The following is a 23,772-nucleotide window of genomic DNA, read 5'->3' on the forward strand; positions in this document are numbered from 1 at the left end:
GTCTAGCCAAAGGACATGGAGAACAGAACAACGCACAGGGCTCTATGGGACACCTAACCAAGGGATATGGAGAGCAGAACTGTACCCAGTGGACCAACTGTGGTCTAAACGAGGGATGTGGAGACCAGAACCGTGCACAGTGCCCCAGATGTGGTATAACTGAGTTTTATGGAGACCAGAACTGTGCACAGTGCTCCAAGTGCGGTCTAACCGAGGGATATGGAGACCAGAACTGTGCTCAGTGCTCCAAGTGCGGTCTAACCGAGGGATATGGAGACCAGAACTGTGCTCAGTGCTCCAAGTGCGGTCTAACCGAGGGATATAGGGACCAGAACTTTGCTCAGTTCTCCAAGTGCGGTCTAACCGATGATTAAGGAGGTAGGAATTGTGTAGAATGCTCCAAATGTGTTGTGGCCGGGACACATGGAGACCAGATCTGGGCACCACGATAATGACACAACTTCCATCTTCGCTTGAACATATAGAAAAGTCCCAAGTTGCCTCACAGGAGCTGACTAAACAAAACGGACACTGAGCCCCAGCGGCAGATATCAGGGCCTGTTGCCCCGAAGAGTTTTGTTGTATCGACCGTCTTAAAGGAGGGGAGAGAGAGTTGGAGCGATTTACACAGGTCATTCCCCCGTTTTGGCCCCAGTCAGCTGAAGGCTCATCAGTCAATGGTGGATCACTTCAACACTGGGAATACACAGGAGAGCAGAACTGGAGAATCACAGATATCTGGAAAGCTGTTGGGTCTGGGGGGGTGCGTATGTCAGAGATATGGAGGGGGGCGAGGCCATGGAGGGGTTGGAAACACAGGCCAGGGGTCTAGGTGCCCTCCCGCCCGGCAGGACATTACAGTCCCAGCGGAGTGAACGGAGATTGAAATGTATGACCACATACACCAGGCGGAGACACACTGCGGCAGGGCCATAAAACACTGACCAATGTCCAATTGGAGGAACAGTTGGAGAGTTTCCCCCTCAACTGTGGTCAACTGAGTGATATGGAGAGGTTACGGAGATGGAGAGGGTTGTAGAAGCTGGGGGGAGGTTACGGGGATGGAGAGGGTTGTAGAAGATGGGAGAGGTTACGGAGATGGAGAGGGTTGTAGAAGATGGGAGAGGTTATGGATATGGAGAGGGTTGTAGAAGATGGGGGAGGTTATGGAAATGGAGAGGGTTGTAGAAGATGGGAAATGTTGCAGAGATGTAGAGTGTTGTAAAAGATATGATAGATTACGGAAATAGAGAGGGTTGTAGAAGATGGGAGAGGTAACGGAGATGGAGAGGGTTGTAGAAGATGGGAGAGGTTACAGAGATGGAGAGGGTTGTAGAAGATGGGGGGGGTTACGGAGATGGAGAGGATTAGAGAAGATGGGAGAGGTTACGGAGATGGAGAGGATTGTAGAAGATGGGGGGGTTACGGAGATGGAGAGGATTGTAGAAGATGGGAGAGGTTACGGAGATGGAGAGGGTTGTAGAAGATGGGGGTGGTCACGGAGATGGAGAGGATTGTAGAAGATGGGAGAGGTTACGGAGATGGAGAGGGTTGTAGAAGATGGGAGATAGTACGGAGATGGAGAGAGTTGTAGAAGATGGGAGAGGTTGCTGAGATGGAGAGGGTTGTAGAAGATGGGAGAGGTTACGGAGATGGAGAGGGTTGTAGAAGATGGGAGAGGTTATGGAGATGGAGAGGGTTGTAGAAGATGGGAGAGGTTATGGAGATGGAGAGGGTTGTAGAAGATGGGAGAGGTTACAGAGATGGAGAGGGTTGTAGAAAATCGGAGAAGGTACAGTGATGGAGAGGATTGTAGGAGATGGGGGGACGTTACAGAGTTTGACAGAGTTGTAAGGCCTGGAGGAGTTCACGAAGATAGAGACTGTTATATAAACTGTCAGTGTTTACAGGGATAGGGAGTGCTGTGGGGGCTGTACGAGGTTAAGGAGATGGAGGGATTTGTAGGGGCTGTGTGAGGTTACAGAGGTAAGCTGGGTGGTCGGAGCTGATAGCTTTTACAGTGACCGGTAGTGGACGAGGAGGCAGATATAGGGGCAGCTGGAGAGGTTGGATTTATTTACACAGAAATAGGCAGGATTGGGAGAGATGAGGGGGAATCATGGAGATATGGAAATCTAGGGGCTCGAGGAGGTTATGTAGATTGTAATGGTTGAGGGTGTTGAGGGAGGTAACGGAGATTGTGAGGGTTGTAGGACGGAAGTTGTACTCACAGTTTGCGAGGGCTGGGGGATTGAATCGGGTTTGTAACAGCTGGTAATGTGAGTGACATGGATGCTTATATTGGCTGGGGTAGGTTACGAAGCAGGGGGAGGTTACAGGGACTGGGGAAGGTTAGGATGCTGGGGGTGGTTACATGGACTGGGGTAGGTTACGAAGCTGGGGGAGGTTACAGGGACTGGGGTAGGTTACGAAGCTGGGGGTGGTTACAGGGACTGGGGTAGGTTACGAAGCTGGGAGTGGTTACAGGGACTGGGGTAGGTTACGAAGCTGGGGGTGGTTACAGGGACTGGGGTAGGTTACGAAGCTGGGGGTGGTTACATGGACTGGGGTAGGTTACGAAGCTGGATGTGGTTACAGGGACTGGGGTAGGTTACGAAGCTGGGGGTGGTTACAGGGACTGGGGTAGGTTACGAAGCTGGGGGTGGTTACAGGGACTGGGGTAGGTTACGATGCTGGGGGAGGTTACAGGGACTGGGGTAGGTTACGAAGCTGGGGGTGGTTACAGGGACTGGGGTAGGTTACGAAGCTGGGTTTGGTTACAGGGACTGGGGTAGGTTACGATGCTGGGGGTGGTTACAGGGACTGGGGTAGGTTACGATGCTGGGGGTGGTTATAGGGACTGGGGTAGGTTACGAAGCTGGGGGTGGTTACAGGGACTGGGGTAGGTTACGAAGCTGGGGGTGGTTACAGGGACTGGGGTAGGTTACGAAGCTGGGGGTGGTTACAGGGACTGGGGTAGGTTACGATGCTGGGGGAGGTTACAGGGACTGGGGTAGGTTACGAAGCTGGGGGTGGTTACAGGGACTGGGGTAGGTTACGAAGCTGGGTTTGGTTACAGGGACTGGGGTAGGTTACGATGCTGGGGGTGGTTATAGGGACTGGGGTAGGTTACGAAGCTGGGGGTGGTTATAGGGACTGGGGTAGGTTACGAAGCTGGGGGTGGTTACAGGGACTGGGGTAGGTTACGATGCTGTGGGTGGTTACAGGGACTGGGGTAGGTTACGAAGCTGGGGGAGGTTACAGGGACTGGGGTAGGTTACGAAGCTGGGGGAGGTTACAGGGACTGGGGTAGGTTACGAAGCTGGGGGAGGTTACAGGGACTGGGGTAGGTTACGAAGCTGGGGTTGGTTACAGGGAGTGGGAGAGGTTACGAAGCTGGGGGTGGTTACAGGGGCTGGGGTAGGTTACGAAGCTGGGGGTGGTTTCAGGGACTGGGGTAGGTTACGAAGCTGGGGGTGGTTACAGGGGCTGGGGTAGGTTACGAAGCTGGGGGTGGTTACAGGGACTGGGGTAGGTTACGAAGCTGGGGGTGTTACAGGGACTGGGGTAGGTTACGAAGCAGGGGGAGGTTATAGGGACTGGGGTAGGTTACGAAGCTGGGGGAGGTTACAGGGACTGGGGTTGGGTTACGAAGCTGGGGGTGGTTACAGGGACTGGGGTTGGGTTACGAAGCTGGGGGTGATACTGGGGCTGGGGTAGGTTACGAAGCTGGGGGTGGTTACAGGGACTGGGGTAGGTTACGAAGCTGGGGGTGGTTACAGGGACTGGGGTAGGTTACGAAGCTGGGGGTGGTTTCAGGGACTGGGGTAGGTTACGAAGCTGGGGGTGGTTATAGGGACTGGGGTAGGTTACGAAGCTGGGGGTGGTTATAGGGACTGGGGTAGGATACGAAGCTGGGGGTGGTTACAGGGTCTGGGGTAGGTTACGAAGCTGGGGGTGGTTACAGGGACTGGGGTAGGTTACGAAGCTGGGGGTGGTTACAGGGACTGGGGTAGGTTACGAAGCTGGGGGTGGTTACAGGGACTGGGGTAGGTTACGATGCTGTGGGTGGTTATAGGGACTGGGGTAGGTTACGATGCTGGGGGTGGTTACAGGGACTGGGGTAGGTTACGAAGCTGGGGTTGGTTACAGGGACTGGGGTAGGTTACGAAGCTGGGGGAGGTTACAGGGACTGGGGTAGGTTACGAAGCTGGGGGTGGTTACAGGGACTGGGGTAGGTTACGAAGCTGGGGGTGGTTACAGGGACTGGGGTAGGTTACGAAGCTGGGGGTGATACTGGGGCTGGGGTAGGTTACGAAGCTGGGGGTGGTTACAGGGACTGGGGTAGGTTACGAAGCTGGGGGAGGTTACAGGGACTGGGGTAGGTTACGAAGCTGGGGGTGGTTACAGGGACTGGGGTAGGTTACGAAGCTGGGGTTGGTTACAGGGACTGGGGTAGGTTACGAAGCTGGGGGTGGTTACAGGGACTGGGGTAGGATACGAAGCTGGGGGTGGTTACAGGGACTGGGGTTGGGTTACGAAGCTGGGGGTGATACTGGGGCTGGGGTAGGTTACGAAGATTGAAGGAGTCGTGGGTGCTGGAGTCTTTAAAAGAGACAGGGATGGTTGTGAGGGCTGGGGGATGTTACAGAGATAGAGAGGGTTCACGAGATTGACGGGATTACAGAGAAATAAGTGTCCAAATGGATGGAGGTGCTAATAGAGATTGACATTGCTGCAGGTTCGAGTGGACTTTACAGAGATAGGGAGGGGTGTAGTGGCTGGAGGAGTTTACAGAGATAGGGAGGTTTGCAGTGGCTGGAAGAGCTTACATCGATAGGGAGGGTTGTAGGGTCTGGAGGAGGTTACCGAGATAGGGAGGGTTGTAGGGGCTGGAGGAGTTTACTGAGATAGGGAGGTTTGTAGGTGCTGGAGGAGGTGACAGAGATAGGGAGAGGTGTAGGGGCTGAAGGAGTTTACAGAGATAGGGAGGGTTGTAGGTGTTGGAGGAGGTTACAGAGATAGTGAGTGCTGTAGGGGTTGGAGGAGGTTACAGAGATAGCAAGGGTTGTAGGGTCTGGAGGAGGTTACCGAGATAGGGAGGGTTGTAGGGGTGGAGGAGGTTACAGAGATAGGGAGGGTTGTAGGGTCTGGAGGAGGTTACCGAGATAGGGAGGGTTGTAGGGGCTGGAGGAGGTTACAGAGATATGGAGGGTTGTAGGGGTTGGAGGAGTTTACAGAGATAGAGAGGGTTGTAGGGGCTGGAAGAGCTTATGGAGATAGTGAGGGTTGTAGAGGCTGGAGTGGGTTACGGAGATAGGGAGGGTTGCAGGGGCTGGAGGAGGTTAAGGGGATAGGGAGGGTTTTAGAGGTTGGAGGAGGTTACGGGGATAGGGAGGGTTGTGGGTCTGGAGGAGTTTACAGGGATAGGGAGGGTTGTGGGTCTGGACGGGATTTGGGTGCGAGAATGAGAATGAGAAGGGGGCTGGTGTCATTCCCACTCCAACATTCTCCCTTTGCTTTCCCTGAGCAGCGATTGGGAGGGAAAGGGGGTGAAATAGATCCACAACCCTGCCCTCTACACCCTGCACCCTAACAACCACCCAGAGAATCAAAGAGTTCGAAATGGACATTGTTCCCAAATCGCTGCTGGGGACGGGGAGGTCGCTACTCACCCATGACCTGGACATCCTGAGCGACCAGCAGGAGAGCGAGAACCAGGATCAGAGTCTTCATTATCTTCAGCAGAGTCCGTCCGCGTCAGGATCAGAGACCTGGAGACTCCGGACTGTGTGTGTGTGTGTGTGTGTGTGTGTGGGGAGTCACAAAGAGAGCTCGGGGGAATTTATCATTCCAGAGATGGGGAGTGGCTCATGCCTAGGGAAATATCTTCTCTCAGTGTGAGACCTGATTGGCCGTTGGGCTCAGGGAGGAAGGCGATGGGTGTGGGACAACTCCGGGTTTCATCCCGAGAGACCTGGACTCATGTTCATCCCGGGAGCAATTCCATCTGTTGAAACACAGGGATCAATGGGGGTGACGACAGATCCAGTCCAGGGAAATGCCGGGGCTCTCAAAAGCAAACAGGGGCAAAACTGGACCTGAACACGGGGCTGCCTTTAAAGAGGAGCAAATTCGGGCACTCGAGCAACACGAGGGTGGAGGGCGACCCCATAATGAACAAAGTCCCAATCCCCACGCTGATCGTATAACAACCCTGGACACAATAACCACACTGAACACATTCCCCACACTGAACACATTCCCCACACTGAACACAATCCCCACACTGAACACAATCCCCACACCAAACACAATCCCCACACCGAACACAATCCCCACACTGAACACAGTCCCCACACTGAACAAAGTCCCCACACTAAACACAGTCCCCACACCGAACACAGTCCCCACACTGAACACAGTCCCCACGCCGAACACAGTCCCCACACTGAACACAATCCCCACACTGAATACAATCCCCACACTGAACACAGTCCCCACACTGAACACAGTCCCCACACCGAACACAGTCCCCACCCTGAACACTGTCCCCACACCGAACACAGTCCCCACACCGAACACAGTCCCCACCCTGAACACTGATCACTGTCTGTGAGGGATGGAGAGCGCCGTGTTCCCAGGCAAGTGCTTTTGAGGCCAGATCTCCATAGGATATGAATTATTGAGCGGGATTATTATTACGATGATTATTATTATTATTATTATTACAGAGGCCAGGATTTAATAATGTTCAGCTTATTAAAACGAATGTAAAATGTATTGAACAATGAGGAATATAGTCAAAGGCTTTTCGAGAATAGAGACAGACTGGGGGAAATGGGCAGGTGTGAAGAGGGACATTTTACACAGAAGAATGAGCAGAGATTATAAAAACATTAATGGTAAAAAATCATAGTTGTTGGTGGGAGCAGAGGGATCTGGGGGTGTCGGACATGAACCATTGGAGGTGGGCAGCAGGAGGGGATGAGTTATTGGAAAGCGGAGGGGATCATTGCCTTTATAAATCGAGGACGGGGACACAGTAACTAAGAGGCTGTGTCTATAATGTTTTTAACACACGGGTTAGGCCCCAGATGGATTCCCCGTGTCCCATCCTGAGTCCACACGTTAGGAAGGGTGTCAGGGCCTTGGAGAGGGTGTGGGAGGGGGGTGGTGGAGTTTATTTTCTGATAGGATTTGCAGGAATGAGGGTCTTTAACTCATGCGGAGAGACTGGAGAAGGTGGGTTGTTCTCCTTTGAACACAGGAGGTGAAGTAACGTTTGATGAAGAGGCGTTCGACATCAGGAAGGACATGGATTGAGTCAATAAGGAGAAACTCTTCCCTGAGACGGGATGGTCAGGAACAATAAGGACACAGACTGAAGCTGTTTGGGAAAAGAACAATCGTGGGATGCAAGGAAACATTTCATGACAGAGCGAGTGGTGCTGATCTGGGTAAACTCTTCAAACGAAGACTTTAACAGGGCAACGGAGCAAGAGAAGGGGAAGTGGGACTCATTAAACACTTTCACAAAAGATCGAGCAGAAACACGATGGGTTTGATGGTTTTTTTGTTTCTTTCTGTTAAATGTGCCTCACGCTCCAACCCAAAAGGTTCAGTCACATGTCTTCTTAAACCTAAACTTTACATACACAGCAAAACGTCACCTTATCCACAGGATATATTTGCATCAACACTGAGATCGCTCAGGGGGCGATGGAGGAACCTGTTTCCCTGAGGCACTAACCATCGGGATATTGTGTGGAATCAAACTGAGAGACAGGAGCTTGGTTCACTGAGGGTAAAGTCACTGAATGTTCCCCCCACTGGGGACAGAACAATCTCGGGGGTCAATGGTTGTGAGCAGATAACACGGTGAAATATTCGGTGTCAGTCATGGAGGAGTCCGGGGCCAGAGAAGCTCGGAGATACAGAGTGAGGGGATTGTGGAAACCCGTTTAAAACATTCTCTGGGACTTTTATCCCAAACCGTCTCTTTAATTTCGAGACTATGGTAATCTGCATCCTGCTGACTGCCTGATAAACACAGCAAGGTATAGATCGATAATCAAAGACAGAGACTAGAGGAAGACACAGAGCACAGATAACACTCTGAACAAGGACCACAGTTTGTTCACAAACCCCTCTTTATACAAAGACCACACTCTGAACCCATATCCCACCCTGAACACAGAGCCCAGTCTAAACACAGATCCTGGTCTAAACTAACAGCACAGTTTGTTCACAAACCCCTCTTTATACAAAGACCACACTCTGAACCCATATCTCACCCTGAACACAGACATCACCCTAAACACAGACTCTATTCTAAACAAATACCACAGGCTGAACACAGACCCCACTCTGAACACAGACCTCGGTGTAAACTCACATCCTAGACTGACCAAACCCCACAACCAGGAGACATCCCGGACTCCGAACACAGGAACTGCTCTGGACACAGGCCCCTCATCTCATCAAAGGCCCCAGTCTGATCCCCAACCGCTCTCTGTGCACACCTGAACCCCACCGAGAACACATTTCACACTCAGCATAGCCCCCTCTCCAAACACAGGACCCACACTGAGCACGTTCCCCACTCTGAACACACAGTCCACACCGAATATAGACACCCCTCTGAACACAGGACCCACACTGAGCACGTTCCCCACTCTGAACACACAGTCCACACCGAATATAGACACCCCTCTGAACACAGGACCCACACTGAGCACGACCCCCACTCTGAACACACAGTCCACACCGAATATAGACAACCCTCTGAACACAGGACCCACACTGAGCACGTTCCCCACTCTGAACACACAGTCCACACCGAATATAGACACCCCTCTGAACACAGGACCCACACTGAGCACGTTCCCCACTCTGAACACACAGTCCACACCGAATATAGACAACCCTCTGAACACAGGACCCACACTGAGCACGTTCCCCACTCTGAACACACAGTCCACACTGAATATAGACACCCCTCTGAACACAGGACCCACACTGAGCATGACCCCTGCTCTGAACACACAGTCCACACCGAATATAGACACCCCTCTGAACACAGGACCCACACTGAGCACGTTCCCCACTCTGAACACAGACCCATACATCACACAGACGCGTCTCTGAACACAGGCCACCCACCGAATGTGGTGTTTGTGAATGTGTGCAGAGTGGGCTCTGTATTCAGGGTTCACATTTTCAGAATGGGGGCCTCTGTTTCGAAGGGGAACTTTATGAGACAGACCTCACGAGGAGATAAAGGGACTGGTGAAAGGGGCAAGTGTGAAGAGATCCATCTTCCACAGAAGAATGAGCAGAGACGCTCAAATATTAATGGTAAAAGTTCAAAATTGTCCCAGGAGCTGAGAGAGATCTGGGGAGTGTTGGACACAAGTCATTGAATGTGTCAGGAGGAGGGGAGGAGAGATTGGAGAACAGATGGAACCATTGCCTTTATAAAGAGAGGGCGAGAACATAAAACTAAGGAAACGGTAACTGAACTCTTTCTAACACACTGGTTAGGACCCAGATTGAGTTTTCTGTCCCCCATCCTGAACCCACACGTTAGGAAGGATGTCCGGACCTTGGAGAGGGGAGCAGAGTTTATTTTCCGATCCGATCCCAGGAATGAGACTCTTCAGACTCATGTGGAGAGACTGCAGAAGGTGGGTTGTTCTCCTCTGAACAGAGGAGGTGAAGTAACATTTCATCGGGAGGCGTTGGACCTCGGGGAGTTTATGGATTGAGTCAATAAGGAGAAGCTAATTCCTGAGACAGGATGGTCAGGGAGAGAAAGGACAGAGACCGAAGCTGTTTGGCGAAAATAACAATTGTGCGACGCAAGGAATCATTTCATGACAGGGCCGGTGATGCTGATCTGGGTCAATGCTTCTGTTTAAGACTTTAACAGGGACATGGAGCAAGAGAAGGGGAAGTGGGACTAATTCACTAGTTTTAGATAAGATCTAGCAGGAACACGATGGGCTGAACGGCTTCTGGGTTTTTTTTTGTATCTGATGTGCCCGAGGCCCTAAACGCAAAGTTTTCATCATTTGTCTTGTTAAAACTAAACTTTACATAGAGAGCAACAAAGGCACCTTCCCGACAGGAGATATTTACATCAACACTGAGATCGCTCAGGGGGCAATGGAGGAACCTGTTTCCCTGAGGCACTAACCATCGGGATATTGTGTGGAATCAAACTGAGAGACAGGAGCTGGGTTCACTGAGGGTAAAGTCACTGAATGTTCCCCCCACTGGGGACAGAACAATCTCGGGGGGTCAATGGTTGTGAGCAGATAACACGGTGAAATATTCGGTGTCAGTCATGGAGGAGTCCGGGGCCAGAGAAGCTCGGAGATACAGAGTGAGGGGATTGTGGAAACCCATTTAAAACATTCTCGGGAACTTTTATCCCAACCCCGTCTCCTTCATTGCTGGACACTCCTAACCAGCCCCCTGCTGAGTGTCTGACAACGCAGGGCAAGGCATGGATCGACAAACAAGGAGAGAAACTCAATACAGCAAGAGACAGAGCACAGATCAGAGCCTGAACAAGGACCACAGTTTGTACCCAAACCCCTCTTTATACAGAGACCACACTCTGAACCCATATCTCACCCTGAACACAACCCTCAACATAAACACAGATGCTTAGTCTGAACAAATACCACAGCCTGAACACAGACCCCACTCTGAATGCAGACCTCAGTGTAAACATACATCCTCGATTGACCAAACCCCACAGTCCGAAGGCAACCCCGATTCTGAACCAAGGAGCCGCTCTGAACACAGGGCATCATCTCAACAAAGGCCCCAGCCTGAGCACAAACCGCTCTCTGAGCACATTCCCCTCTCTGACAACACAGTTCACTCTCCACATAGACCCCTCTCCAAACACAGAGCCCAGTCTGAACACGGTCCCTGCTCTGAACACACACCCCACACACTGAAGCCGGGCCCCTCGAATCACAGAGCCCAGTCTGAACACGGTCCCTACTCTGAACACACGCCCCACGTTGAACAGAGACATCTCTCTAAGCGCAGACCCTACTCTGAACACCACCCCCTGGCCTGAACACAAACCCCCACATTGAACATAGATCCCTCCCTGAACACAGAGCGCTCTGAACACCACCCCCTGTTGGGAGCACAGACGCTTCTCTGAGCACAGGCCACACGCTGAATGTGGTGTTTGCGAATGTGTGCAGAGTGGGGTCTGTATTCAGCGTTCTCTGTTCAGAATGGGTGGGGTCTTTGTCCTGAACGGGATCTTTAAAAGCTGCGGGGTCTGTGTTCATTGACTGGTCAATGTCCAATGGGCCCCCTGTGTTCAAAATGCAGACCTGTTCACCAATGAGGCACCTTGAACGCAGACCCATGCTTAACCCTGAGCCCTCACTGAACGCAGACTGCGCACTGAGCACAGAGTGCAGATCTCACTGTGAACACATAAACTACACTGAGCGCAGTGCGCACAGGGGAAAGCCCTCACACTGAGCGCAGAAACCACACTCAACACATTCCAGACAATGGATACAGGTCCAAACCATTCATAAGAAGGTACAGCAAAGGCCCCATTGGAAACATCGAACCCTGAATGCAGACAGCAGTCTGAACACATTGACAAACACCACATTCAGCATTGAGCCCTGTTAGAAAAGAGACATCACAACCAGCCCCCTCTGAGCACAGATTTCACTCTGTCATCTGCCCTCTCACACTGAACACGGGTCTACACTCTGAACACAGGCCCCACGCTGAACACAGGGCTCCCTGTGTATACACACACCCACTCTCTAAACACTCACCTCAATCTGAACACAGGCCCCACACTGAACACAGGCTCCACACTGAACACAGGCCCCACACTGAACACAGGCCCCACGCTGAACACAGGCCCCACGCTGAACACAGGCCCCACGCTGAACACAGGCCCCACACTCAACACAGGCCCCACACTCAACACAGGCCCCACACTCAACACAGGCCCCACACTGAACACAGGCCCCACACTGAACACAGGCCCCACACTGAACACAGGCCCCACACTGAACACAGGCCCCACACTGAACACAGTCCCCACACTGAACACAGGCCCCACACTGAACACAGGCCCCACATTGAACACAGGCCCCACACTGAACACAGGCCCCACACTGAACACAGGCCCCACACTGAACACAGGCCCCACACTGAACACAGGCCCCACACTCAACACAGGCCCCACACTCAACACAGGCCCCACACTGAACACAGGCCCCACACTGAACACAGGCCCCACACTGAACACAGGCCCCACACTGAACACAGGCCCCACACTGAACACAGGCCCCACACTGAACACAGTCCCCACACTGAACACAGGCCCCACACTGAACACAGGCCCCACACTGAACACAGGCACCACACTGAACACAGGCCCCACACTGAACACAGGCCCCACGCTGAACACAGGCCCCATGCTGAACACAGGCCCCACGCTGAACACAGGCCCCACACTGAACACAGTCCCCACACTCAACACAGGCCCCACACTGAACACAGGCCCCACACTGAACACAGGCCCCACAATAAACACAGGGCCCACACTGAACACATAACACAATGTGAACACAGTTCTCTCTGAATATACACACACACACACACACAGACAGACACACACACACACACACAGACACACACACACAGACAGACACACACACACACACACAGACACACACACACACATAGACACACACACACACACACACAGACAGACACACACACAGACACACACACACAGACACACACAGACACACACACACACATAGACACACACACACACACACACACAGACACACACAGAGACACACAGACACACACACAAAGACACAGACACAGACACACACACAGGCACACACAGGCACACACACACACACACAAACACACACTCAACCTGAACACAGGCCCCACGGTGAACACAGGGCTCCCTGTGAATACACAAACCCCTCTCGAAACGCTCACCTCAGTCTGAACAGAGGCCCCACAATAAACACATAACCCAATGTGAACACAGGTCTCGCTGAGTATACACACACACACAGACACACAGACACAGACACACACACAGGCACACACAGGCACACACACAAACACACAAACACACACACAGACACACACACACAGACACACACACACAGACACACACACACACAGACACACACACACACACACAGGCACACACAGGCACACACACACACACTAGCACACACACAGAAACACACACACACACACACACACAGACATACACATGCACACACAGACACACACAGACACACACGCATACAGACACACACAGACACACAGACATACACACACACACATACACACACACACACAGACACACACACACACACACAGACACACACACACAGACACAGACATACACACACACAGACATACACACACACACACACACAGACACACACACACACAGACACACACACACACACACACAGACACACACACACACACACAGGCACACACACACACACACACACACAGACACACACACACACACACACACAGACACACACACACACACACACAGACCCCTTTCCAAACACAAACTCCAATCTGAAACCTCATTCCCACAACCCTCTATCTATTCCCTCTTCCCAAGTGTGCTCACCTCATTGATCCCTCACTGCCGTCTATCAGCATGGACTAGATGGGCTAAATGGAATCCTGAGATGGCAGATTCCCTTCCCTAAGGGACATGAGTCAACCAGGTGGGTCTTCACCACAATCCACTAGTTTCACTCTCACCATCACCGCTATTTGTGTTTTATTTTAAATCAGGGGCTATAATTTCCCCAACCCCACACCCAACAGTGAGTCTGCAGTCAGGGGCCCGGACAATCCTCCAGTCGGCATTTCCGGGGGCTGTGTTCAGCATCGTGAACTCTATCCTGTGTAGGGTCAGTGTATATCACTCACTGTGCCCAGTGAGACCATGGTCCTTCTCTGGTGTGACTGAGCTCACCCAGAGATACAGCCTCCACCCCTCCTTCTAGAGACACTATCATCTCTCCCACCCCCTCCTATTCCCCCAAACACCCCCACCCCCAACACCCCACATCTCAATTGTCTCCCCACTCGGCACCTCCAGCCCTGCAAGATTCCCTCCCTTTTACCTCATTCCCACAACCCTCTATCCATTCCCTCTTCCAAAGGGCCCCTGTCCTCATTGATCCCTCACTGCCGTCTATCTGCATTGCCTCGATGGGCCGAATGGCTTCCTGAGCAGTGATGGCACAATGAATCGACCTTAATTGGGTGTTTAATTGACTCCCAGTGATTGGTATTAGCTGGAGACTAAACTACTCTCCTGTATCCAGAATTGGGATGAAAGTTTGGAGATGTCTGCAATGCAATGTGTGGATAAAGAGTTCCATGTCGGCCATCAGAGCTGAAGCGCAAATCAGTCACATTGAGCAGTTTACCGGCCTGTTAAATATTTCCCTGGAACACGGAACTGACCGGACACCAGGTGCCATCCTGTCTGACAGCCTTGAACAAGGCGTGAGGATCTGACAGGAATGAATCAGCACAGGATAGGGTCCAGCAGCTCACTGCCCGTCTGTGTGGACAATACACAGGCTTTAATCTTCTAAATATCCTCAGCAGCCCCTCCAGGGCTCGCACATCCTCCCTCATGTGTGGTGATCAGAGCTGGATGTATTAATCTAGCTGCGGCCTAACCAGGGCTTTATAATTGTTCAGAGTATCTTCCCCTGATTTTGTCCCCAATACCTGTATTTTTGAGTGTCAGGTAATGACCATCTGCAACAAGGGAGAATCTAACCATCGCCCCTTGACATTCAATGTCAATGCCATCGATGAATCCCCCACTAACTTCATCCTGGGGGTTACCATTGCCCAGAAACTGAACTCGACCAGCCATATAAATACTGTGGCTACAAGAGATGGTCAGAGGCTGGGAATCCTGCGGAGATTAACTCATCTCCTGACTCCCCAAATCATGTCCACCATAGACAATGCAGACGTCAGGATTGTGATGGAAGAATCCCCACTTGCCTGGATGAGTGCGACTCCCACAACACTCAAGAAGCTCGACACCATCTGGGACAAAGCAGCCCCGCTTGATCAGCACCACATCCAGAAACATTCACTCCCTCCACCATCGACGCACAGTAGCAGCAGTGTGTACCATCTACAAGAGGCACTGCAGCAAGTCACCAAGGCTCTTCGACAACATCTTGCCAACCTAAGACCTCTGCTGTCTAGAAGGACAAGGGCCGGAACACCACCACCTGGAGGTGCCCCTCTGAGCCACTCAACATTCTGACTTGGAAATATATCGGCTGTTCCTTCACTGTCGCTGGGTTAAAATCCTAGAACTCCCTCCCTAACAGCGCTATGGATGTACCTACACCACAGGGACTGCAGCGGCTCACCACCACCTTCGCAACGGGCAATTTGCGAGGGGCATTAAATGCTGGCCTAGACAGCGATGCCCACATTCCATGAATGAATTTTAAACAATGAAGCCCAATACCCCCCACACTTCACTAACTGCTCTCTCATCCTGCCCAGCTAAATGTCAAAGTTAACATTTCGGAACACCCCATATCCCTCTGTCTCTGAACGCTCTTTAAAATTGTGTCATGTAGCCCATAATGCCACTCCCTATTCCTTCTGTCAAAATGCACCACCTCATACCCCTCTCTACAAAATTCCATCTGCCACTTTTCTGCCCATTCTGCCCTCCTATCTACGTCCTGTTTCCATCGATATCTATCGTCCTCACTGGTTGACATGACTTCAAGTATTGTTTCATCGACAAGTTTTGGAATGTCACCGTATTCCTGATGTCAGTAATTGGGGGAACAGCACTGTCTACATGCTCCAATCTGACAAACAGCCCTTTACTCCAAGAGCACTTGTGCTGGATCATCGGCTGAGGGAGGGCAGTAGACGAGAATCAGAAAGAGCCATTTTCTTGCCCATGTTTGACCTGATGACATGTGTCAATATTGAGTACTCCAATGGAAAATCCCTCCCGCCTGCAGAGCACTGAGTCACTGCCGGTGGGACAGGGACATACCCAGGGATGGTGATGGACACGTCTGGGACAATGGCTCTGAGGCATGACTCTGTGAAAATGATTATGCTGGAGCTACAGGACCTGAATGTGGCCCTGCCATTGTCTGACCTCCCCCTTCCCTCCCTGTCAATGTGGAGACTCACCGATCCGAGTGAGAAATGAGACACGGACAAGAGGCGGTGACCAACGCAGCCAGTTTTATTCACATGATCCAGGAACCAGTGGGTCAGGGGGCACGGGCCCTACACAGTCCGTGGAGCCTCTAGACGGTGCTGGAGTCACGGGCCTTGCTGACACAAACGTGATTCCTGCTTTTATGATTCGCTTCACCACGCAGCATTCATACAACCAATAGCACTTGTGGCGTGTCAAACCCTCGTTTCTGCAGCACTGTCCCCATTGACAGGTGCCCCCTTTAATTCTGTCACATGCAGAGACAACACCTGAAATGCAGAAAGGAATTCGCTATTGATGCCACTAGTAAGGTCCCTCGACTCTCGCTCAAACATTTATTATGTGTCACCCTAAATGTTGAAGGCCCCCTTTCACTGCCACATCCTGATATTGCTCCAAGCGTGGCCAAGATGAGGAATACGTTGTAACTGAGGGATTGGGAGACGACAACTGTGCAGAGTGCTCCAAGTGTGGTCTGCCCAATAGGTATGGAAAACAGAACTGTGCGCGGTGCTCCAAGTGTGGCCAGGCCAAGCGATATTGAGACCATAGCTGTGTCCAGTGCTCCAAGTGTGGTCTAGCAGAGGGATATGGAGTCCAAAACTGAGTTCAGTGCTCCAAGTGTGGGCGAACAGAATGATATGGAGGCCAGATCTATTTCACAGTGCTCCCAGTGTTATCAACTGTGGGATGTGGAGGCCACAACTGTGCACAGAGCTCCAAGTGTAGTCTAATTGAGGGTTTTGGAGACCAGTACTTTGCACAGTGCACCAAGTGTGGCCAGGCCAATGGATGTGGAGAGCAGAACTGTGCACAGTGTTCAAAGTGTGGTTTAACGGAGGATTATGGAGACCAGAACAGTGCACAATGCTCCAGGTTTGGCCAGGCTAATGGCTATGGAGACCAGAACTGTGCACAGTGCACCAAGTGTGGCCTATCCTTTGTAGGTCAGTGTATCACTCACTGCTCCCAATGAGACCCTGATCCTTCTCTGGTGTGACTGAGCTCACCCAGAGATACAGTCTCCACCCCTCATTCCAAAACCCCTATCTCCTCTCCCACCCACCCCCTCACATCTTATTTCTCTCCCCACTCGGTTCATCCAACCCTGGAAAATCTGCTCTCTACTACCTCATTCCCACAACCCTCTATCTATTCCCTCTTCCCAAGTGTGCTCACCTCATTGAGCCCTCACTGCCGTCTATCCGCATGGACTGGATGGGCTGAATGGCTTCCTGAGCTGTGATGACTCTATGAACCTCCCTTTAATGGGTCTTCAAGTGTCTCCCAGTGATGGGTATTAGCTGGAGACTAAACTACTCTCCTGTATCCAGGAGTGGGAAGGAAGTTTGGAGGTGTCGGGAATGCAATGTGTGTTTAAAGAGTTCCATGTCGGCCTTCAGAGTTGAAGCTCAAATCAGTCACTTTGAGCAGTGGTCCGGCCTGTTAAATATTTCCCTGGAACACGGAACTGACCGGACAACAGGTGCCATCCTGTCTGACAGCCTTGAACAAGGTGTGAGGATCTGACAAGAATGAATCAGCACAGGATAGGGCCCAGCAGCTCACTGCCCGTCTGTGTGGACAATACACTGGCTTTAATCTTCTAAATATCCTCAACAGCCCCTCCAGGGCTCTCACATCCTCCCTCATGTGTGGTGATCAGAGCTGGATGTATTAATCTAGCTGCGGCCTAACCAGGGCTTTATAATTGTTCAGAATCAGTTCCCCTGATTTTGCACTCAGTACCTGTACTTATGAGTGTCAGGCAATGACCATTTCCAACAAAAGAGAATCTATCCATCGCCCCTTCACGTTCAATGCCATTGCCATCACTGAATCCTCCACTATCAACATCCTGGGGGTTACCATTGAGCAGAAACTGAACTGGACCAGCCATATAAATACTGTGGTTACAAGAGCAGTTCAGAGGCAGGGGATGCTGTGGTGAGTAACTCACCTCCTGACTCTTCAAAGCCTGTCCAACATCTACAAGGCACAAGTCAGGCTTTTGTTGGAATACTCTCCACTTGCCTGGATGAGTGCAGCTCCCACAACACTCAAGAAGCTCGACACCATCCAGGACAAAGCAGCCCCGGTTGATCAGCACCCCATCCAGAAACATTCACTCCCTCCACCACCGACGCACAGTAGCAGCAGTGTGTACCATCTACAAGATGCACTGCAGTAACTCACCAAGGCCTCTTCGACAACATTTTGCAAACCCACGATCTCTGCCATCTAGAAGGACAAGGGCAGCAGACACATGGGAACACCACCACCTGGAAGTTCCCCTCTGAGCCACTCACCATTCTGACTTGGAAATATATTGGCCGTTCCTTCAATGTTGCTGAGTGAAAACCCTGGATCTCCCTCCCTAACAGCGCTGTGGATGTACCTACACCACAGGGACTGCAGCGGCTCACCACCACCTTCTCAAGGGGCAATTTGTGAGGGGCATTAAATGATGGCCTAGCCACCGATGCCCACATTCCATGAATGAATTTTAAACAATGGAGCCCAATACCCTCCACACTTGGTGGGGAACTTCCAGGTGGTGGTGTTCCCATGCCTCTGCTGCCCTTGTCCTTCCCTCCCTAACAGCGCCGCGGGTGTACCTACACTACACGGGGACTGCAGCGGCTCACCCACCACCTTCTCAAGGGGGCAATTAGGGATGGGCAATAAATGCTAGGCCCAGCCAGCGACAGCCCACATCCTGGGAACGAACACGGAAATATGTGTCTATTAGACAAGGGCTCGGAGTAGGGAAGCGAGATTCCTGGAGGCTGGAGTCTCTTGGTGCCGTGTCTGACCCTACCGGACCTCCGCCCTCTACTTAACTCCTCCAGCACCTCCCGCACTCGCTTGCAGCTGCCTCTCAGCTCCTTCCTCTGCCTGTCTCTCTCTCTCTCTCTCTCCCTTGGAAGGGGCAAATTTGCAGAGGGTAGAGAAGCGAGGGGACCTCAGAGGGCCAATAAATCGATCACCAGAAGTTGGGTCAGGAGGTGAGTCAGACCACAAGAGGGATCGAGTTGATAAAGGTGGGAAGATAGGCCAAAGTGGTGTGGGGCCTAGGTTGGGCCACGCTTAAGGGTGTCGTGTGCAGGTCTGGTCACCGTAGAAAAGTTACAGCACAGAAGGAGGCCCTTCGGCCCATCTTGTCCAATGCCAGCCCCAGGACACCCAGGTGCCCTTTCTAATCCCACCTCCCTGCACCCGGCCCATCGCCCTGCAGTTTACAGCACTTAAGGTGAAGATCCAGGTACTTTTTAAAAGAGTTTAGATTTTCTGCCTTTACCACCAACTTGGGCAACGAATTCCAGACACCCACTACCCTCTTTGTAAAAAAGTTCTTCCTCATGTCCTCCCTACACCTTCTGACACTTATCTTGAATCTATGTCCCCTGGTTCTAGAATTCTCCACCAAGGGAAACAATTTGATCCTGTCCGCTCTATCTATTCCCCTCATCATTTTGTAAACCTCAATCGAGTCACCTCTCAGCCTTCTTCATCCTGAGGAAAATAACCCTAACCTCTCCAATCTCTCCTCGTAGCTACACTTCTCTAACCCTGGCAACGTTCTTGTAAACCTCCTCTGCACTCTCTCCAGAGCTAATCCGCCCTTCCTGTAATGTGGTGACCAGAGCTGCACACAATACTCCAGTTGTGGCCTCACCAGTGTTTTATACCTTTCCAACATTATATCCTTACTTTTATATTCTATACCTCTGCCAATGAAGGAGAGCATTCCATATGCCTTCTTTACAACCTTGTCTACTTAAACTGCTGCCTTCAGGGACCTGTGTACTTGTACGCCAAGATCTCTCACTTCATCTACCCCTCTTAGTATATCCCCATTTATTGTGTTATCCCTGTAACTGTTTGACCTCCCTAAATGTATGACCTCACACTTCTCTATGTTAAAATCCATCTGCCGCTTTACCGCCCACTCCACCAACCCATCGATATCGTTTTGGGGATTATGGCTATCCTCTACACTATCCACCACTCGGACAATGTTTGTGTCATCTGCAAATCTCCCAATCGTTCCCCCCACATTCACATCCAAATTGTTAATATATAACGCAAACAGCAAGGGTCCCAACACCGAGCCCTGTGGAACACCACTTGAGACAACTTTCCATTCGCAAGGGCATCCATCGACCATTACCCTTTGTTTCCTGATACAAAGCCAACCTTTCATCCAGTTTACCACGTTACCCTGAATCCCATGGGCTTTTACCTTCCTGACCAATCTGCCATGTGGGACCTTGTCAAAAAAGCGTTGCTAAAGACCATGTACACAACATCCACTGCACTACCTTCATCAACCCTTCCTGTCACTTGCTCAAAGAATTCAATCACATTTGCGAGGCAAGACCTTCCTTTAACAAATCCATGCTGACCATCCCTGACTTAGTCCATGCCTTTCCACATGACATCTGTCTGTCTGTCTGTCTGTCTGTCTATCTATCTGTCTGTCTGTCTGTCTGTCTGTCTGTCTATCTATCTATCTGTCTATCTATCTATCACTCTACCTGTCTACCTATCACTCTACCTGTCTACCAAACTATCTGTCTGTCTCTCTCTCTTTGCCTCCTTCTCTCTCTATGTATATGTTCCTCTCCCTTTCTCTGTCTCTCTATCCTTCTAACTCTGAATATTTTCTCTCAGCCTCTCTATCGTTCTTTCCCAGCTCACGGTGCATCTCTATCTCTCACCAGCTTCCTTACCCTGTCTCTCTCTCTCTCTCTCTCTCACCAGCTTCCTTACCCTGTCTCTCTCTCTCTCTCTCTCACCAGCTTCCTTACCCTGTCTCTCTCTCTCTCTCTCTCTCACCAGCTTCCTTACCCTGTCTCTCTCTCTCTCTCTCTCACCAGCTTTCTTACCCTGTCTCTCTCTCTCACCAGCTTCCTTACCCTGTCTCTCTCTCTCTCTCTCTCTCACCAGCTTTCTTACCCTGTCTCTCTCTCTCTCTCTCTCTCACCAGCTTTCTTGCCCTGTCTCTCTCTCTCTCTCTCTCTCACCAGCTTTCTTGCCCTGTCTCTCTCTCTCTATCTCTATCTCACCAGCTTTCTTCCCTGTCCTCTCTCTCTCTCTCACAGGCTTTCTTGCCCTGTCTCTCTCTCTCTCTCTCTCACCAGCTTTCATGCCCTGTCTCTCTCTCTCTCTCTCTCACCAGCTTTCTTGCCCTGTCTCTCTCTCTCTCTCTCTATCTCACCAGCTTTCTTCCCTGTCCTCTCTCTCACTCTCTCAGCAGCTTTCTTGCCCTCTCTCTCTCTCTCTCCAGATTTCTTGCCCTGTCTCTCTCTCTCTCTGTCTCACCAGCTTTCTTGCCCTATCTCTCTCTTGCTCTCTCACCAGCTGTCTTGCCCTGTCTCTCTCTCTCTCTGTCTAACCAGCTTTCTTGCCCTGTCCCTCTCTCTCTATCTCTCAAGAGCTTTCTTGCCCTGTCTCTCTCTCTCTCTCACCATCTTTCTTGCCATGTCTCTCTCTCTCTATCTCTCACCAGCTTTCTTGCCCTCTCTCTCTCTCTCTCACCAGCTTTCTTGCCATGTCTCTCTCTCTCACCAGCTTTCTTACCCTGTCTCTCTCTCTCTCTCACCAGCTTTCTTGCCCTGTCTCACTCTCTCTCTCACCAGCTTTCTTGCCCTGTCTCTCTCTCTCTCTCACCAGCTTTCTTGCCATGTCTCTCTCTCTCACCAGCTTTCTTGCCCTGTCTCTCTCTCTCTCTCACCAGCTTTCTTGCCCTGTCTCACTCTCTCTCTCACCAGCTTTCTTGCTCTGTCTCTCTCTCTCTCTCAACAGCTTTCTTGCCATGTCTATCTCTCTCTCTCTCTCACCAGCTTTCTTGCCATGTCTCTCTCTCTCACCAGCTTTCTTGCCCTGTCTCTCTCTCTCACCAGCTTTCTTGCCCTGTCTCTCTCTCTCTCTCACCAGCTTTCTTGCCGTGTCTCTCTCTCTATCTCTCACCAGCTTTCTTGCCCAGTCTCTCTCTCTCACCAGCTTTCTTGCCCTGTCTCTCTCTCTCTCTGTCTCACCAGCTTTCTTGCCCTACCTCTCTCTTGCTCTCTCACCAGCTGTCTTGCCCTGTCTCTCTCTATCTGTGTCTCACCAGCTTTCTTGCCCTGTCTCTCTCTTTCTCTCTCACCAGCTGTCTTGCCTTGTCTCTCTCTCTGTCTCACCAGCTTTCTTGCCCTGTCTCTCTCTCTCTATCTCTCAAGAGCTTTCTGGCCCTGTCTCTCTCTCTCTCTCACCAGCTTATTTGCCCTGTCTCTCTCTCTCTCTCTCTCCAGCTTTCTTGCCCTGTCTCTCTCTCTCTCTCTACAGCTTTCTTGCCCTGACTCTCTCTCTCTCTCTCTCTCACCAGCTTTCTTGCCCTGTCTCTCTCTCTCTCTCTCTCACCAGCTTTCTTGCCCTGTCTCTCTCTCTCTCTCTCTCTCACCAGCTTTCTTGCCCTGTCTCTCTCTCTCTCTCTCTCACCAGCTTTCTTGCCCTAGCTCTCTCTCTCTCTCTCCCACCAGCTTTCTTGCCCTGTCTCTCTCTCTCTCTCACCAGCTTTCTTGCCCTGTCTCTCTCTTTCTCTCTCACCAGCTGTCTTGCCCTGTCTCTCTCTCTCTCTGTCTCACCAGCTTTCTTGCCCTGTCTCTCTCTCTCTATCTCTCAAGAGCTTTCTGGCCCTGTCTCTCTCTCTCTCTCACCAGCTTATTTGCCCTGTCTCTCTCTCTCTCTCTCTCCAGCTTTCTTGCCCTGTCTCTCTCTCTCTCTCTACAGCTTTCTTGCCCTGACTCTCTCTCTCTCTCTCTCTTTCAACACCTTTCCTGACCTGTCTCTCTCTCTCTCTCTCTCCAGCTTTCTTGCCCCGTCTCTCTCTCTCTCTCTCTCTCTCACCAGCTTTCTTCCCCTGTCTCACTCTCTCTCTCTCTCTCACCAGCTTTCTTGCCCTGTCTCTCTCTCTCTCACCAGCTTTCTTGCCCTGTCTCTCTCTCTCTCTCATTCTCTCACCAGCTTTCTTTCCCTACCCTGTGAATGTGGTAGTGAGCCGCTATAGTTTATGTGGTGCAGGTACATCAATGTACATCAAGGTAAATCAGAGTCAGGAGGTGAGCTAGTCTCCGCAGCCTCTGACCTGCTCTTGTAGCCACCGTATTTATATGGCTGGTCCAGTTCAGTTTCTGGTCAATTTTTTTTTTTTTTTTTATTGTAAAAATATACTTTATTCATAAAAATCTTCAATCACATTCAAAACCATTTCAAAAACAACATTACAAGGGTACAGTCCAGGTTAAACTTTTACAAAATGTATCACCAGGTGCATCAGTACAAACAATATTACAATCATTTACAGCCTTTCATTTTGATCTGTACAGCCCGAGGGGCTCTAAACAGTTCCCAGTCTCTCGGTGCGCTGTGGTAGAAAGGTCTTAGACAGCGACCCTTCCCCATTGCGCCTTTGCGGC

This window comes from Cetorhinus maximus, unplaced genomic scaffold (assembly GCF_964194155.1).
Source record: "Cetorhinus maximus unplaced genomic scaffold, sCetMax3.hap1.1 HAP1_SCAFFOLD_96, whole genome shotgun sequence".
NCBI classification, from domain to species: domain Eukaryota; kingdom Metazoa; phylum Chordata; class Chondrichthyes; order Lamniformes; family Cetorhinidae; genus Cetorhinus; species Cetorhinus maximus.